Genomic DNA, 15,733 nt, shown 5'->3' with positions numbered 1-15,733 from the left:
GAATTCAAAACAAAAGTCATAACCATGCTGATGGACTTGCAGAGAAATATGCAAGAACTAAGGAAGGAGAATACAGAAATAAAACAATCTCTGGAAGGACTTCCAAGCAGAATGGACGAGATGCAAGAGACCATTAATGGACTAGAAAACAGAGAACAGGAACGCAGAGAAGCTGATGCACAGAGAGATAAAAGGATCTCCAGGAATGAAAGAATTTTAAGAGAACTGTGTGAGCAATCGAAACGGAACAATATCTGCAGTATAGGGGTACCAGAAGGAGAAGAGAGAGAAAAAGGGATAGAAAGTGTCTTTGAAGAAATAATTGCTGAAAACTTACCCAGACTAGAGGAGGAAATGGCCTCTCAGACCACAGAGATACATAGAACTCCATGACAAGGGATCCAAGGAGGGCAGCACCAAGACACATAATAATTAAAATGGCAAAGATCAAAGAAAAGGACAAAGTATTAAAGGCAGCCAGCCAGAGAGAAAAAAAAGGTCACCTAAAAAGAAAAACCTATCAGGCTATCATCAGACTTCTCAACAGAAACCCTACAGGCCAGAAGAGAATGGCATGATATACTTAATGCAATGAAACAGAAGGGCCTCTAACCAATACTGTATCCAGCACGATTATCATTTAAATATGAAGGAGGGATTAAACAATTCCAAGACAAGCAAAAGTTGAGGGAATTTGCCTCCCACAAACCACCTCTACAGGGCATCTTACAGAGACTGCTCTAGATGGGAGCACTCCTAAAAAGAGCACAGAACAAAACACCCAACATATGAAAAAGGGAGGAGGAGGAATAAGAAGGGAGAGACACAAAGAATCATCAGACTGTGTTTATAATAGCTCAATAAGCGAGTTAAGTTAGACAGTAAGATAGTAAAGAAGCTAACCTTGAACCTTTGGTAACCACAAAATTAAAGCCTGCAATGGCAATAAGTACACACCTTTCAATAATCACCCTAAATGTAAATAGACTGAATGCATCAATCAAAAGACACAGAGTAATAGAATGGATAAAAAAGCAAGACCCATCCATATGCTGCTTACAAGAGACACACCTCAAACACAAAGTCATGCACAGACTTAAAGTCAAGGGATGGAAAAAGATATTTCAAGCAAACAACAGAGAGAAGAAAGCAGGTGTTGCAATTCTGGTATCAAACAAAATAGACTTCAAAATAAAGAAAGTAACAAAAGGTAAAGAAGGACATTACATAATGATAAAGGGCTCAGTCCAACAAGAGGGTATAACCATTATAAATATATATGCACCCAATACAGGAGCACCAACATATGTGAAACAAATACTAACAGAACTAAAGGAGGAAATAGAATGCAATGCATTCAATCTGGGACACTTCAACACACCACTCACTCCAAAGGACAGATACACCAGACAGAAAATAAGTAAGGACACAGAGGCACTGAACAACACACTAGAACAGATGGACCTAACAGATATCTACAGAACTCTACATCCAAAAGCAACAGGATACACATTCTTCTCAAGTGCACATGGAACATTCTCCAGAATAGACCACATACTAGGCCACAAAAAGAGCCTCAGTAAATTCAAAAAGATTGAAATCCTACCAAACAACTTTTCAGACCACAAAGGCATAAAACTAGAAATAAATTGTACAAAGAAAGCAAAAAGGCTCACAAACACATGGAGGCTTAACAACACGCTCCTAAATAATCAGTGGATCAATGACCAAATCAAAATGGAGATCCAGCAATATATGGAAACTAACTACAACAACAACACAAAGCCCCAACTTCTGTGGGATACAGCAATAGCAGTCTTAAAAGGAAAGTATATAGCAATCCAGGCATATTTAAAGAAGGAAGAAAAATCCCAAATGAATGGTCTAATGTCACAATTATCGAAACTGGAAAAAGAAGAACAAATGAGGCCTAAGGTCAGCAGAAGGAGGAACATAATAAAGATCAGAGAAGAAATAAATAAAATTGAGAAGAATAAAACAATAGCAAAAATCAATGAAAGGCAAGAGCTGGTTCTTCGAGAAAATAAACAAATAGATAAGCCTCTAGCCAGACTTATTAAGAGAAAAAGAGAGTCAACACACATCAACAGAATCAGAAACGAGAAAGGAAAAATCATGACGGACCCCACAGAAATACAAAGAATTATTAGAGAGTACTATGAAAACCTATATGCTAACAATCTGGGAAACCTAGGAGAAATAGACAACTTCCTAGAAAAATACCACCTTCCAAGACTGACCCAGAAAGAAACAGAAAATCTAAACAGACCAATTACCAGCAACGAAATTGAAGCGGTAATCAAAAAACTACCAAAGAACAAAACCCCCAGGCCAGATGGATTTACCTCGGAATTTTATCAGACATACAGAGAAGACATAATACTCATTCTCCTTAAAGCTTTCCAAAAAATAGAAGAGGAGGGAATACTCCCAAACTCATTCTATGAAGCCAACATCACCCTAATACCAACACCAGGCAGACCCCACCAAAAAAGAAAACTACAGGCCAATATCCCTGATGAATGTAGATGCAAAAATACTCAACAAAATATTAGTAAACTGAATTTAAAAAAATACATCAAAAGGATCATACACCATGACCAAGTGGGATTCATCCCAGGGATGCAAGGATGGTACAACATTCGAAAGTCCATCAACATCATCCACCACATCAACAAAAAGAAAGACAAAAACCACATGATCATCTCCATAGATGCTGAAAAAGCACTCGATAAAATTAAACATACATTCATGATAAAAACTCTCAACAAAGTGGGTATAGAGGGCAAGTACCTCAACATAATAAAGGCCATATATGATAAGCCCACAGCCAACATCATACTGAACAGCGAGAAGCTGAAAGCTTTTCCTCTGCGATCGGGAACAAGACAGGGATGCCCACTCTCCCCACTGTTATTCAACATAGTACTGGAGGTCCTGGCCACGGCAATCAGACAAAACAAAGAAATACAAGGAATCCAGATTGGTAAAGAAGAAGTTAAACTCTCACTATTTGCAGATGATATGTTATTGTACTTAAAAAACCCTAAAGATCCCACTCCAAAACTACTAGAACTAATATCAGAATTCAACAAAATTGCAGGATACAAAATTAACCCACAGAAATCTGTGGCTTTCCTATACACTAACAATAAACTAATAGAAAGAGAAATCAGGAAGACAGTTCCATTCACGATAGCATCAAAAAGAATAAAATACCTAGGAATAAACCTAACGAAGGAAGTGAAAGACCTATACCCTGCAAACTATAAGACACTCTTAAGAGAAATTAAAGAGGTCACTAACAAATGGAAACTCATCCCATGCTCTTGGCTAGGAAGAATTAATATCATCAAAATGGCCATCCTGCCCAAAGCAATATAAAGATTCGATGCAATCCCTATCAAATTACCAACAGCATTCTTCAATGAACTGGAACAAATAGTACAAAAATTCATATGGAAACACCAAAGACTCCAAATAGCTAAAGCAATCCTGAGAAGTAAGAATAAAGTGGGGGGGATCTCACTCCCCAACTTCAAGCTCTACTACAAAGCCATAGTAATCAAGACAATTTGGTACTGGCACAAGAACAGAGCCGCAGACCAGTGGAACAGAATAGAGACTCCAAACATTAACCCAAACAGATATGGTCAACTAGTATTCGATAAAGGGGCCATGGACATACAATGGGGAAATGACAGTCTCTTCAACAGATGGTGCTGGCAAAACTGGACAGCCACATGCAAGAGAATGAAACTGGATCACTGTCTAACCCCATACACAAAAGTAAATTCGAAATGGATCAAAGACTTGAATGTAACTCATGAAACCATAAAACTCTTAGAAAAAAAATAGGCAAAAATCTCTTAGACATAAACATGAGTGACCTCTTCTTGAACATATCTCCCTGAGCAAGGGAAACAAATGCAAAAATGAACAAATGGGACTATATCAAGCTGAAAAGCTTCTGTACAGCAAAGGACACCATCAATAGAACAAAAAGGTACCCTACAGTATGGGAGAATATATTCGTAAATGACAGATCCGATAAAAGGTTGACATCCCAAATATATAAAGAACTCACACACCTCAACAAACAAAAAGCAAATAATCCAATTAAAAAATGGGCAGAGAAGCTGAATAGACAGTTCTCTAAAGAAGAAATTCAGATGGCCAACAGACACATGGAAAGACGCTCCACGTCGCTAATTATCAGAGAAATGCAAATTAAAACTACAATGAGATATCACCTCACACCAGTAAGGATGGCTACCAACCAAAAGACCAACAACAAATGTTGGCGAGGCTGTGGAGAAAGGGGAACCCTCCTACACTGCTGGTGGGAATGTAAGTTAGTTCAACCATTGTGGAAAGCAGCATGGAGGTTCCTCAAAATACTCAAAATAGAAATACCATTTGACCCAGGAATTCCACTTCTAGGAATTTACCCCAAGAATACAGCACTCCAGTTTGAAAAAGACAGATGCACCCCTATGTTTATCGCTGCACTATTTACAACAGCCAAGATATGGAAGCAACCTAAATGTCCATCAGTAGATGAATGGTTAAAGAAGATGTGGTACATATACACAATGGAATATTATTCAGCCATAAGAAAAAAACAAATCCTACCATTTGCAACAACATGGATGGAGCTAGAGGGTATTATGCTCAGTGAAATAAGTAGGCAGAGAAAGACAAGTACCAAATGATTTCACTCATATGTGGAGTATAAGAACAAAAGAAAACTGAAGGAACAAAACAGCAGCAGAAGCACAGAACCCAAGAATGGACTAACAGTTACCAAAGGGAAAGAGACTGGGAAGGATGGGTGGGAAGGGAGGGATAAGGGCAGGAAAAAAAAAGGGGGCATTACGATTAGCATGTATAGTGCGTGGGGTGTACAGGGAGGGCTGCGCAACACAGAGAAGACAAGTAGTGATTTTACAGCATCTTACTATGTTGATGGACAGTGACTGTGAACGGGGATGTGTGGGGGACTTGGTGATGGGGGGAGCCTAGTAAACATAATGTCCTTCATGTAATTGTAGATTAATGATACCAAAATAAAATTTAAAAAAAAATAGTGAGTACACATTATATACATTATTTTTCATGTATATTTCACAATTACTTTAGAGGAAATGAAAACCAAAGAGGCCAAAAAAGGTTGAGGTGCATTGGACTAGCTGGACACAAGTAATTTTTAAGATTTTTTGTATTAAATAAAATATATTTTCTGGCTATTTTAAAATGCATTTTGTATTTGCTCCATTAGGAAATTATATGTAACTTTTAAACATTTAAGTCTAAAGGTTTTCTCTCTTTAGTCCTAACACATGAATATTATTAATTTACTCTTCAGCATGTCAACATGTCACATTAAAATGATAATTGTTAAATATATTATATTTGAAACCTATTATTTAACCCTGGCTATTCAACACTTTTGAATGGAACTGAGGCATTCTCTTATTTGGCTTTATAAAGATGACTTCAAAGTTTCTCACAGAAGTTTTTCTCTGCTGATCTAGGGAAAAGTTATCACTGAAGTCACTACCTTCCAAGAAGAATGCACAGTATGATTTCATTTTCTACACTAATTGCAGGCAGAAAAAATAATACAATGGGCCAACTTGAAAAACACAACAAAAATGATTACAAAGAAGAAACTTTTAAGCTGCACTGTGTGTAAAAAGACCATTATAATTCTGGTCAAACATACATAGCCACTTTGCAGTGTATCATTAGCTGGAATTTTCTTTGGAGAGAAATTCTCATTTTAATTAAGACCATTGTCCTTAAATGCATGGTTGTCTGTTCACTCAATCTGTAGCTAACTGACTGAGTCACGGAGGGGACCTGTACTGAGATTTCCAAAGAAGCAGCTTGATTTTACTTTCACCTATTTTTATCTTTCCCATCAGTTGCTTCTTGGCTTAACTCTAGCGATGGGTTCTTACAAATCCGTTGACATTAAGTCATTTCAGATTTTCAATTGCAAATGAATAAATCATGAAATACTATGCTTTTCAGCAAAGAAAAAGCAGATAATTTTTGGTTTGGTTGGATTTTTTTACAGTTTTTTCTTTTCATTTGAGTGCATCAGATTTCCCAGGACCAGCGTTTTGAATGACAACCCCAAAGAAGGTATCGCCCAGCATAGTGTAATAGTTTTAGAAAAGGACAGCTAGCGTGGATGATGTTACACTTCACTTCTCTAGTTTAGATATAATCATATATCAGGAACATAGACGTCTTTGATTTGTCTTTCCCCCAATTGAAAATAAGTTGCAGCTGTGATTCCTTGAAACTCCAAAGAAAATGAAAGTTAAGTATATTAAGATCTTCCCACTATAAATGCTTTTCCATTACAAAGGCAGCAGCTCTGGGCACACTGTTTGCATGAAGAATGTTGTTATTGCATTTTTTCTTGGTCTATTTTTGGGGACACCCACTATCAGGAGCCCATGGAGAAAAAACTTGGGGCTTTCCTGACAGAGGTTTAGAAAATGCATGTGGAGAATGTGTGGTATACAGCAGGCCACCACAAGCAACTCCACAACTCCCCCCAGGATTTATTCTTCTTACATTTGAGATTTTATCAGTTCTCCCAGCAGAGGCAAAGAAGGTTTCAGTCCCACTGTCCAACCACTCTCTAAAAAAACTCTTACCTGATGATGGTTTGGGAGCAACAAAACACAATTTGGAAACAAAATGATAAATTACATGCAATTGAGAGGCTTAGTTTTTTCTAAAACTAAGGGCCCTTGCTTTAAGGATATTTATAATATATTGAAAGCTGCATAGATGCTTTCTCAGATATCCAGGTTTTTTTTATAACCTTTCAAAGTTAACAAACACGGTTAACTACGGTTTTCATCTGCTAACCCAGTATTTGAATCTCCTTTACAACAACCACAACAAACTGTAAGGTTTCTGGTTTTACTTTTCTAAGTTCCATAGAGTACAAAACATTTTATTTATTTAAACAAAATCTTTCTCTTTGCAACTTGCAAGCATAAGTCCTATTTCATAACCCTGAAGCCACAAAAAATAAACTGATCATTAGTCTTCATTAGAAGCCTGTTCGGTTTCATATGTGATGTCTTTGTGAAGAAAACCACTGTGTTGAGTTAATTATTTAAGAAATAATTTAGAGATCCCATACAGCTTTCACCCAGTTTCATCCAAGAGTAACACCGTTGGTAATGATGCCACAATATCATAGCCAGGAAATCATTGAGAAAATCCATCAGTCTTACTCAGATTTCTCATTAGATCAAATGTGTGTACACCCTTGTATATGTGTGCATTTCGTTCTATGCAATTTTAACATGTGCTATATCCATGTGATCACCTCCACCATTCCATAACAGGAGTCCCTCCTGCTACCCTCTTACAGCCTCAGCCAACTCTCTCCTCAACCCGTCTCTGGGAATCACTAATATGTCTTCCATCTGTTTAATTTTGTCATTCTAAGAATGTTATATAAATGGAGACACACAGTATAGTATAGTTCATTCTTTTTTTATTTCTGAGTAGTATTCCATGATATGGATATGTCAAAGTTTGCTTAGTCATTCACATTTTAAGATGTTTTGATTGTTTTGAGTTTTGGGCTTTAAATTGGAGCTACTATAAACATTCAAGTACAAGTTTTTGTCATAAGTTTTCATTTCTTTGGGATAAGTGCCCAAGAGTTGCAGTTGTTGAGCTGTATGATTAGTGCATGTTTAACTTTGCAGGAATTGCCATATTCTTTTCCAAAGTGGCTATACCATTTTACATTCCAAACACCTATCCACAAGTAAGCCAGTTTCCCTGTATTACTGTCATCAATTGCTCTTCTCACTATTTTTTCCAGCTTTATTAAGACATAATTGACATATAACATTCTACAAGTTCAAGGTGTACAACATGTTGATTTGATACTTATATATTACAAAATGATTGCCACCATAGTAACAGCTAATACCTTCCTCACATCACATAATTGTCATTTCATTTTCGTGGTGAGAACATTTAAGATCTACTCTCTTAGAAACTTTCAGGTATATAATACAGTATTATTAACTATGATCACCATGCTATACATTACTTCCCCAGGACTAATTCATCTTACAAGTGGATGTTTGTACCCTTTGATGAACATTCTCCCCATTTCCCCCATCCCCAGCCTCTGGAAACCACTATCTAGTAAATTTCAAAGAGTTTGCCTATTTTACACTCCAAAAATAAGTGCTATCATATAGTATTTATCTTTACTTAAATTTTTCATTTAGCATGATATCCACAAGGTCTATTTATGTTGTCACAAATGGCAAGATTTCCCTCTTTTTAATGGCTGAGTAATATCCATGTATGTGTGCATGTGTCGCATTTTTTTATCCATTCATCTATGGACACTTGGGTTGCTTCCATGTCTGGGTTATTGTGAATTTTGCTGCAGTGAACGTGGGACTACAGACAGCTCTTTGAGATCCGGGTTTCATTTCCTCTGCACATAGACCCAGAGGTGAAATTTCTGGATCATATGGGATTTCTATTTTTAGTATTTGAAGAAACTTCATACTGTTTTCCACAGTGGCTGAACCAATTTCCATTCCCACCGGCAGTGCACAAAGCATCCCTCTTCTCTGTATCCTCATCATCTTTCTGATGATAGTTATTCTAACAGGTATAGGGGTGATATTTCATTGTAGTGTTACCACTATTTTTTATTTTAGTTATTCTGATAGGTTTATGATAGGTTTACAGTGATGTTTCATTGGACTCTTAATTTGCATCTCTCTAATGGCAAGTAATGTTGGATATCTTTTCATGTGCTTATTTGTCATCTGTACATCTTCTTTGGTGACATGTTTTTTCAAGTGTTTTGCCCATTCTTTTATGAGGTTGGTTGCTTTTTCACTGTTGACCTTGGAGAGTTCTTTGTTTATTCAGAATATAAGTCCTTTGTTGAATACACAATTTATGAATTTTTTTTCTCCCAGTGTTTAACTTCTCTTTTCATTCTCTTAACTGTGCCTTGCATGGAATAACTTTTAAAATTTGGATTAAGTGTATACCTAAGCATTTCATTTTCTTTACAGTGACTGTAAATAGCATAATATTTAAAAAATTTTTTTGGTTTCCAAATATTCATTGTTAATACATAGAAATACAATTCATTTTTGTGTTTTGGCCTGGTACATTTTGACATGACTAAACATTACTTCTAAGAGACTTGCAGATCCCTTGGGATTTTCTAGATAGACAGTTATGTCTTCTTCAGTTAAGGACAATATTATTTCTTCCTTTCCAATCTGTAGGCCTTTTCTTTTTCTTTACTTTAAAAAAAATATTTGCCTCATTGCACTGGCTAGAACTTCCAGTACTATGTTGCATATCACATTTTGAAATTCTTAATTATGGTTTACCTATCACTTCATAGGCCAGATTTTTTAGGTGTTCTACTCTAGATACTTATTTCTTTAATCAAATAAAATTCCATACATAACTTTAATAATATAATGAGTCATATTTTGTCTATAAACATAATTTATGATATATCCATAATTGTACTTTTATTCAAATGATAGCAAATTATCTATCACTAGTAATAAGGATGTAAGATGAGGTTTCTTATATGATTTTCATTACTAGTTTCACTTATGAGGTAAGAAGACACCTTGAAAGTTAATTTCCCATGGTTACATATGTTTAACTTTCCCCAACCATTGTCCTTTGTATTCTGGCATTCAGTGCTCATTTCTTAGGCAATAAATCACTTCATAAAAGCTCTTTGAAATTCATTGATATTATTTTTCCCTATTAAAAATAAGGAACTTAGACAGAGACAGAGTCGATGAATGTTATTCCAGCGGCAACACTGGAGCATGTAAAGAATCATGCCATTTCATTCACCTGAGAGCTATCTTTGTTTCATGAATAGTTAAATGAAATAATAACTACCTTTAATGAGAAAGTATTTTCTTGAGCTTCATGAACTACTGTGATCTTATGAGAATTATTCCTTTTATACTCCCACAGAAAATTGCTTGTGTGTTGACTTTGCTTTGTATTTTTGCTTGTTGTTTATCTCATCTATTTTATTGCAAACATAAAAAGAGAGAAGCTGCTTCTGACTCATCTTTGTTGCACACCATGGGCCCCAAACTTACTGGCTAGGGTACTATAATAGAAAAAAATGATTGAACTGATGGTTTATTGTGAGACTCAATACCAAGGAAGGGTACTATACTAGAAATAAATGATTGAACTGATGGTTTTTTGTGAGACTCAATACCAAGGAACTAGAACTGCATTATTAGCTCAGTGCAAGCTGTCTCTCACCCATCTACAGCTTCTGGTTTGTAAACAACCAATAGGTACAAGTTAATATTGACCACATCACATTTTCTTCCCCTAGTAGATTGCATAGTGCGGGAACTGGCTCACTGTAAAACTCAGAGATATATTGGAGTGTTTGGGAATCTTATCAGCTACTTTAGACTCAGCATCCGATGGTACAACCAAGATATAGTTTTCCCCCAAATGGATTGTCTTAGGATGTTTATAATGTTTTTACAATGTTCAGATTCATTAGCTAATTAGCAAATCTCCCCTGCATTCTGATCTTAGAGTGGTGTTTACATTTATTAGATTGTCCAGTTAAAATGGTAAATGATTATCTGCCAGTTGGTCCTAAGATCAGAGCAAACTAAAATGGAAAATAAAATCAAACAAAAACATGCCTTTCACCATACATTAAATGTAAGGCCTCATTTGTTCTTCTTTTTCCAATTTCAATAATTGTGTCTTTAGACTGTTCATTTGGGATTGTTCTTCCTTCTTTAAATATTCCTGGATTGTCATACATTTACCTCTTAAAAGTGCTTTCACTGCGTCCCACAGAACTTGGGGTTTTGTGTTTTTGTTGTCATTTGTTTCCATATATTGCTTGATCTCTATTTTGATTTGGTCATTGATCCACTGATAACATAAGACAAAAAATAAAATCAACTACCCCCAAAAGCAGTCAAAGGAAACACAAAAGAGCACACACACAAAAACACCTAACATACAAAGAATGCAGGAGGAAGAATAAGAAGGGAGAGAAATAAAGAATCATCAGACTGTGTTTATAATAGGTCTATAAGCAAGTTAACTTAGACAGTAAGATAGTAAAGAAGCTAACTTGAACCTTTGTAACCACAAACCCAAAGCCTACAATGGCAATAAGTACATATCTTTCCATAATCACCCTAAATGCAAATGGACTGAATGAACCAGAGTAATAGACAGAGTAAAAAAGACACAGAGTAATAGAATGGATAAAAAAGCAAGACCCATCTATATGCTGCTTACAAGAGTCTCACCTCAAACCCAAAGACGTGCACAGACTAAAAGTCAAGGGATGGAAAAAGATATTTCACACACACAACAAGGAGAGAAAAGCAGGTGTTGCAGTACTAGTATCAGACAAACTGGACTTCAAAACAAAGACAGTAACAAAAGATAAAGAAGGGCATTACATAATAATAAAGGGGTCAGTCCAACAATAGGATATAACCATTATAAATATATATGCACCCAACACAGGAGCACCAACATATGTGAAACAAATACTAACAGAATTAAAGGAGGAAACAGAATGCAATGCATTCAATCTGGGACACTTCAACACACCACTCACTCCAAAGGACAGATACACCAGACAGAAAATAAGTAAGGACACAGAGGCACTGAACAACACACTAGAACAGATGGACCTAATAGACATCTATAGAATTCTACACCCAAAAGCAACAGGATACACATTCTTCTCAAGTGCACATGGAACATTCTCCAGAATAGACCACATACTAGGACACAAAAAGAGCCTCAGTAAATTCCAAAAGATTGAAAACCTACCAACCAACTTCTCAGACCGCAAAGGTATAAAACTAGAAATAAATTGTACAAAGAAAGCAAAAAGGTTCACAAACACATGGAGGCTTAACAACATGCTCCTAAATAATCAATGGATCAACAACCAATCAAAATAGAGATCAAGCAATATATGGAAACAAATGACGACAACACAAAGCCCCAACATTTGTGGGACGCAGCGAAAGCAGCTCTAAGAGGAAAGTGTATGGCAATCCAGGCATTTAAAGAAGGAAGAACAATCCCAAATTAATAGTCTAAACACACAATTATTGAAACTGGAAAAAGAAGAACAAATGAGGCCTAAAGTTAGCAGAAGGAGGGACATAATAAAGATAAGAGAAGAAATAAATAAAATTGAGAAGAATAAAACAATAGAAAAAAATCAATGAAACCAAGAGCTGGTTCTTTGAGAAAATGAACAAAATAAATAAGCCCCTAGCCGGACTTATAAAAAGAAAAAAAGAATCTAGACACATCACCAGAATCAGAAACGAGAAAGGAAAATCACAACAGATCTCACAGAAATACAAAGAATTATTAGAGAATACTACAAACAACTATATGCTAACAAGCTGGAAAACCTAGAAGAAATGGACAACTTCCTAGAAAAATACAACCTTTCAAGACTGACCAAGGAAGAAACAGAAAATCGAAACACACCAATAACCAGCAAAGAGATTGAATCGGTAATCAAAAAACTACCCAAAAGCAAAACTCCCGGTACAGATGGATTTACCATGTGGTTTTATCAGACATACAGAGAAGATATAATACCCATTCTCCTTAAAGTTTTCCAAAAAATAGAATAAGAGGGAATACTTCCAGACTCATTCTATGAAGCCAGCATCACCCTAATACCGAAACAAGGCAAAGACCCCACTAAGAAAGAAAATTACAGACCAATATCCCTGATGAACATAGATGCAAAAATAATCAACAAAATATTAGCAAACCGAATTCAAAAGTACATCAAGAGGATCATACACCATGATCAAGTGGGATTCATCTCAGGGATGCAAGGATGGTACAACATTTGAAAATCCATCATCATCGACCACATAAACAAGAAGAAGGACAAAAATCACATGATCATCTCCATAGATGCTGAAAAAGCATTAAACAAAACTCAACATCTATTCATGATAAAAACTCTCAGCAAAATGGGTATAGAGGGCAAGTACCTCAACATAATAAAGGCCATATATGAAAAACCCATAGTCAACATCCTACTTAACAGCGAGAAGCTGAAAGCTTTTCCTTTAAGATGGGGAACAAGACAGGGATGCCCACTCTCCCCACTGTTATTCAACATAGTACTGGAGGTCCTAGCCATGGCAATTAGACAAAACAAAGAAATAGAAGGAATTCAGATTGGTAAAGAAGTCGTCAAACTGTCACTATTTGCAGATGACATAATACTGTACATAAAAAAACCCTAAAGACTCCACTCCAAAACTACTAGAACTGATATCGGAATACAGCAAAGTTGCAGGATACAAAATTAACACACAGAAATCTGTGGCTTTCCTATACACTAACAATGAATTAACAGAAAGTGAAATCAGGAAAACAATACCATTCACCACTGCATCATAAAGAATAAAATACCTAGGAATAAACCTAACCAAGGAAGTGGAAGACCTATACCCTGAAAACTACAAGACATTCTTAAGAGAAATTAAAGAGGACACTAACAAATGAAAACTTATCCCATGCTCTTGGCTAGGAAGAATTAATATCATCAAAGTGGCCATCCTGACCAAAGCAATCTACAGATTCAATGCAATCCCTATCAAATTACCAACAGCATTCTTCAATGCCTGGAATAAATAGTTCTAAAATTCATATGGAACCACCAAAGACCCCAAAGAGCCAAAGCAATCCTGAGAAGGAAGAATAAAGTGGGAGGGATCTCGCTGCCCAACTTCAAGCCCTACTATAAAGCCACAGTAATCAAGACAATTTGGTAATGGCACAAGAACAGAGTCACAGACCAGTGGAACAGAATAGAGACTCTAGACATTAACCCAAACATATATGGTCAATTAATATATGATAAAGGAGCCATGGACATACAATGGGGAAATGACAGCCTCTTCAATAGCTGGTGTTGGCAAAACTGGACAACTACATGTAAGAGAATGAATCTGGATCATTGTCTAACCCCATACCCAAAAGTAAATTCAAAATGGATCAAAGACCCGAATGTAAGTCATGAAACCATAAAACTTTTAGAAAAAAACATAGGCAAAACTCTCTTGGACATAAACATGAGTGACTTCTTCATGAACATATCTCCCCGGGCAAGGGAAACAAAAGCAAAAATGAACAAGTGGGACTTGTTATTAAGCTGAAAAAGCTTCTATACAGCAAGGGACACCATCGATAGAACAAAAAGGTACCCTAATATATTCATAAATGGCAGATCCGATAAAGGGTTGACATCCAAAATATATAAAGAGCTCACACACCTCAACAGACAAAAAGCAAATAATCCAATTAAAAAATGGGCAGAGAAGCTGAACAGACAGTTCTCCAAAGAAGAAATTCAGATGGCCAACAGACACATGAAAAAGATGCTCCACATCACTAGTCATCAGAGAAATGCAAATTAAAACCACAATGAGATATCACCTCACACCAGTAAGGATCGCCACCATCCAAAAGACAAACAACAAAAATGTTGGTGAGGTTGTGGAGAAAGGGGAACCCTCCTACACTGCTGGTGGGAATGTAAATTAGTTCAAGCAGTATGGAGGTTCCGCAAAATGCTCAAAATAGAAATACCATTTGACCCAGGAATTAAACTTTTAGGAATTTACCCTAAGAATGCAGCAGCTCAGTTTGAAAAAGACAGATGCACCCCTATGTTTTTTGCAGCACTACTTACAATAGCCAAGAAATGGAAGCAACCTAAGTGTCCATCAGTACATGAATGGATAAAGAAGATGTGGTACATATACACAATGGAATATTTTTGAGCCATAAGAAGAAAACAAATCCTACCATTTGCAACCACATGGATGGAGCTAGAGGGTATTATGCTCAGTGAAATAAGCCAGGCGGAGAATGTACCAAATGATTTCACTCATATGTGGAGTATAAGAACAAAGAAAAAAACTGAAGGAACAAAACAGCAGCAGAATCACAGAACCCAAGAAAGGACTAACAGCTACCAAAGAGAAAGGGACTAGGGAGGATTTGTGGGAAGGGACGGAGAAGTGGGGGAAGAAGAAAGGGAGCCTTATGATTAGCATGTATAATGTGGGGGGGCATGGGGAGGGCTGTGCAACACAGAGAAGACAAGTAGTGATTTTACATCATCTTACTATGCTGATGCTGATGGACAGTGACTAATGGGGTATGTGGGGGAGACTTGGTGATGGGGGGAGTCTAGTAAACATAATGTTCTTCATGTAGTTGTAGATTAATGATACCAAAAAAAAAAGTAAGGTCCCAGATTTATTGTTAGCAGGATATATTCTGTGATGTGTTCCCAATAGTTTGTGTGAGTTGGCTGTTTTCACCATTCATGTTTGTGTGCCCCAGTAGCCATGTGGTTAGGGATGCTCTTTCACAAAGAAATCGTTTAGATGTTTGGGTTCAACCTATGGTCATGAAAGAAACTCTTGCCACTTACAAGGTAGCATGAACCATGCATTTTGGGTCTCACAATGCTAATAATATAATACACTGAGCTAAGACACCAGTTATGGCATCCATCATATAATTGCTGAGTATCACAAACTTTATTACTTTATTATTCTTTTTTTGTCTATTGTGATCTGAAAGA

This window comes from Manis pentadactyla, chromosome X (genome assembly GCF_030020395.1).
Source record: "Manis pentadactyla isolate mManPen7 chromosome X, mManPen7.hap1, whole genome shotgun sequence".
NCBI lineage: Eukaryota > Metazoa > Chordata > Mammalia > Pholidota > Manidae > Manis > Manis pentadactyla.
The sequence above is the reverse complement of the archived record's forward strand: the minus strand, read 5'-3'. Positions refer to the sequence as shown.